A 5,252-nucleotide genomic window follows, 5' to 3' on the forward strand; every position below is an offset into this window, starting at 1 on the left:
TGTACTTTTATTTGTGTTAATTTGTTAAAACATTTTGTTTTTTCAATATTAAAATATATTTTTTTAATTCAATATTTTTTAACAGTGACGTATTTGTGAAAGATAATGCAGCTTGACAGTTTTAATTTGTTGTTTTTTTTACACTTTTGAGTCTCATTTGCAAGTATTGTACTTAGGGCTGGGCGATATATCGAATATACTCGATAAATCGCGGGTTTGTCTCCGTGCGATATAGAAAATGACTATATCATGATATTCGAGTATACGTCCTCACGCAGTTGCTTTTAGCTGCGGGCATTCGACTACAGGCTTTTCTCACTCTTGTATCTGCTTCTCACAGAGACATAAAACAAGCGCACCTTCTTACATACGTCACATACTGTCGCAGAACAGACAGGTAGCGACATGGTAAAGTTAGCTGTGATGCTGGCGGTGTGGTAACAAATGAAGGAAGAATTAATTCCCAAGAAAAACAGCAGGGAGTCCATCGTCTGGCGGTGGTTTGGCTTCAAGCGGGAAGATGTTTTACAAGTATGCGGCAAAAGCGTTGCTACAAAAAGTAGCAGCACTGCTAATGTGTAGCACCATTTGAAATGTCACCCGCTAGAGAATGAAGAGTGCTTGAAACTCCGCATGTCAACATCTCCGGCCGGTGCCACACCAACAAAATGCCGAGGCAACCATTTCCACATCAACACCGTATGGAAAAAATAGTCAACAACAGAAGGAGATAACGTCCGCAGGAACCTACCACATAGTCAAGGACATACACTATTGGATTTCCTTGTATGCAGCTAATTTTTATTTGACAGTTATTGAAATATATTGTGTGAAATCATGCACAAAAGTGCACTTTATATGTTTAAACTATTGTAGTGGCGTTCTGTACAAAAAGTGCACTTTAATTTAGTGTTGTTATGATATGTCATCTTAGTGACATCATGCACAAAAGTGCACTAATAGCTTGTTTTAAAATATTGCACTTTCTGTTTTGGAATTTACATGAATGTTTGTGCTACTGCTTAATAACTGTTTAATAAATACAGTTTTGGTAAATTGACTTAGTTGTGATTTGCATGAAAGTTTAAAATGAGCATATATTAATGCAGTATGAAGAAGAATGTTTTAATGTAGACACATAGAATCATCATACAGCTGTGATTATATGCATCGTGTTCATTCAAGGCTAAGGCAAAATATCGAGATATATATCGTGTATCGTGACATGGCCTAAAAATATCGAGATATTAATGAAAGGCCATATCGCCCAGCCCTACTTGTACTGTATTATAAAGTAGACGTTGCATGTAGTTGCAATTACAAGATTGCTGTTGTGCAGAGGTGTCAAACTCGTTTTCATTGAGGGCCACATCGCAGTTATGGTTGCCCTCAGAGGGCCGCGTTTAACAATGAGTAATATAGGAATATATTTATAATACATTAACAAGATTTTTTTTTACATAAGCTGCAAAAAAAATCTTTAAATTTTACTTTAAAAACTGGCAGCTCAGTCACCAGAATGTTACAGTGAAAGCAGTGTGTTTTTTACAGCATTTAAGAAATGGAACGGGATGGAGAAACAATACCGCTGTTTTTAGCGGTAAAAATTTATGCCACAGAGCTGCCAGTTTTTTTTTTACTGTAAAATCTTGTTGTTTCAATGTTTTTTTTTTTTTTTTTTTTTTTTTATGTTTTAGTGTTTTACTGTATATGGAAAAAAACAGTACCAAAGTTGATTTTACAGGAAAAAACTCAGTTGGCGAATTTAACCGTAAAATCTATTGTCAATTTTACAGTGTACAATTAGATTGATAATTTGTTTTTAAATCACAAGTCAAGCAGATATTTAAGTACAGTATTTACCTTTATTTTAACAAAAAATATTTTTGCAATACATGATAATATAATATTTGGATTTTGATAATATTTAATTTAAAAATATATGCTTTTGCATGCAGTATATGCTTTTTAATGTCAAAGGCAAGGCAAGGCAACTTTATCTGTATAGCACTTTTCATACACAAGGCAGACTCAAAGTGCTTCACAGCACAACATGTGGGGCAACAAAGTGAAATGAAAGAAAATAAAAGCAAAATTAAAATTAAAATTAAAATGCAGACAATAAAAAATAAAAACAGTGCAGACGTTAAAAGTTAAAAGATTCAAAGATTTAGATGAAAGCTAAGGTGAACATAAAAGTTTTCAGTATAGTTTTAAAAGTAGTCAGAGTTGGGGAAAGTCTGACATCTTCAGGAAGTTTATTCCAGCTATTTGTTGAATAGTGACTGAATGATGCTCTCCCTTGATTGGAGTTTACTCTGGGAACCGCTAACAGATTGATCTCAGAAGATCTTAGTGATCTAGAGGGCTTTCAAAAGGGAAATAAATATATTTAGTAAGAAAAGATTAAGCATTTTATTAACGCATATTATTTATAGGCTTTCGCGGGCCACTTAAAATAATGTGGCGGGCCAGATTTGGCCCCCGGGCCTTGAGTTTGACACCTGTGCTGTAGTGTATAGATTACAGCCATGAAATGGAATGTTACGTTGAGCCCTACAAAGTGTTTGTACTGTAAGTATTGTACTTATTACACACTAGCTGTTTGATTGTTTGATTGATAACGCAAATCTCAAATTTGGGGGTGTTAAAAATTGCCGTGTAAAATCGCTAATGCTAATCCGAACCATGTATATGGCAGAACCAATGTAACTTAGCATTGAGCTACCACATTTTAAACAAGTGGAGCCAAACTTTATGTTCAAATACTTTGCGTCAGGCATACTTGCTTTGCTGCCATGGAAAAAAAGTAGCATTACCTAGAAACAATCTGCACTGAGTACTGCTGGATTGCTTGTTTTACCAAGTGTTTGAGCCGGTGACCAGTCTGTAACCGGATGTGACGTCAAGGGAAACAAAAGTTTCGAAATATGATACTGTTTGATTTTATGTGAATTGATACCCGTTAGTACCGATGGAATTCGATACCTATCCCAATTGGTTAGTGTGGAGAATGCATATATTTTTAAGAGTTCTTTCTTTATTCATAGTCATGTTTAAAGCAGCTAATATTTTCCCATGTGTACTCTTTATGCTTGTAACTTATGTACGCAAGTAAACTCTGTGCCTTACCTTGAAGGCGTTGGAATGTGGGAGTATGTGTACTCCCTTTTTACCTTATCAGTATTAGAACAATGAGGCTGTATTCCTTTCTGGGCGGGTGGGGGCTGTTTTCGTACTCAATAAGCTGTCTCTTTCCGTTTGATTTTCAGAATGCTTCGAGACGCTGGTATTACTGCATTGTAAGGGTGGTCTCCTAAAGCTTTAGCAAAACTTGATAATATTCCTATTCTGTCTTGATGGTTCTTCTTACTCAACATATATGTCATCTGAAAGAATTTGGGATTGACCAGTGACTTTAAAGGCCTACTGAAATGATTTTTTTTTATTTAAACGGGGATAGCAGATCTATTCTATGTGTCATACTTGATCATTTCGCGATATTGCCATATTTTTGCTGAAAGGATTTAGTATAGAACAACGACGATAAAGATTGCAACTTTTGGTATCTGATAAAAAAAAGGCTTGCCCCTACCGGAAGTAGCGTGACGTAGTCAGTTGAACATATACGCAAAGTTCCCTATTGTTTACAATGATGGCCGCATGAAGTGAGAGAGATTCGGACCGAGAAAGCGACAATTTCCCCATTAATTTGAGCGAGGATGAAAGATTTGTGGATGAGTAAAGTGCAAGTGAAGGACTAGTGGGGAGTTGAAGCTATTCAGATAGGGAAGATGCTGTGAGAGCCGGGGGTGACCTGATATTCAGCTGGGAATGACTACAACAGTAAATAAACACAAGACATATATATACTCTATTAGCCACAACACAACCAGGCTTATATTTAATATGCCACAAATTAATCCTGCATAAAAACACCTGCGTGTTTGTTACGCTAGCTCCTAGCTCCTCTGCTAGCTCCTAGCTCCATAGAACACGCCAATACAATTCAAACACCTGATCAACACACACAATCACTCAGCCCAAAAGACCGTTCACCTAACCCAAGGTTCATAAAGCTTATATATTTTTAAAAAGTTACGTACGTGACGCGCACATACGGTCAAGCTATCAAATGTTTAGCAGCCAAGGCTGCATACTCACGGTACCTGATATTCAGCTGGGAATGACTACAACAGTAAATAAACACAAGACATATATTTACTCTATTAGCCACAACACAACCAGGCTTATATTTAATATGCCACAAATTAATCCTGCATAAAAACACCTGCGTGTTTGTTATGCTAGCTCCTAGCTCCTATGCTAGCTCCTAGCTCCATAGAACACGCCAATACAATTCAAACACCTGATCAACACACACAATCACTCAGCCCAAAAGACCGTTCACCTAACCCAAGGTTCATAAAGCTTATATATTTTAAAAAAGTTACGTACATACGCAAAAAAAAGTTGCGCACATATGGTCAAGCGATCAAATGTTTAGAAGCCAAAGCTGCATACTCACAGTAGCACGTCTGCGTCTTTGTCATCCAAATCAAAGTAATCCTGGTAAGAGTCTGTGTTGTCCCAGTTCTCTACAGGCGTCTGTGTATCGAAGTCAAAAGTCCTCCTGGTTAGAGTCTCTGTTATCCGAGTTCTTCCATCTTGACTGCATCTTTCGGGAATGTAAACAAAGAAGCGCCGGCTGTGTACTGTTGTTGCTGAATACGTTCGAAAAATACGTCCATTTCGCACCGACAACTTTCTTCTTTGCTTGCTCAGCTTCCTTCTCCATAATGCAATGAACATGATTGCAACAGATTCACGAACACAGATGTCCAGAATACTGTGGAATTATGAAATGAAAACAGAGCTTTTTCGTATTGGCTTCAATGTGGAAGGCATACCCGTGTTCGCCGGTCTACGTCACGCGCATACGTCATCCTCAGAGGCGTTTCGAACCGGAAGTTTAGCGGCAAATTTAAAATGTCACTTTATAAGTTAACCCGGCCGTATTGGCATGTGTTATAATGTTAAGATTTCATCATTGATATATAAACTATCAGACTGCGTGGTCGGTAGTAGTGGCTTTCAGTAGGCCTTTAATTCCATGAGAGGAAGACTGGCCAGACGCAACATTAGACAAACTTTTTGACACAGCTCTTGTATTAGCTCTAAAAACATGTATCAAATAAATTGTTCAATGAGCGTATATTTATTGAAGTCTGTTTATATTATAACAGGAGTGG

The sequence above is a fragment of the Entelurus aequoreus genome, linkage group LG10 (assembly GCF_033978785.1).
Source record: "Entelurus aequoreus isolate RoL-2023_Sb linkage group LG10, RoL_Eaeq_v1.1, whole genome shotgun sequence".
Taxonomy (NCBI): Eukaryota; Metazoa; Chordata; class Actinopteri; order Syngnathiformes; family Syngnathidae; genus Entelurus; species Entelurus aequoreus.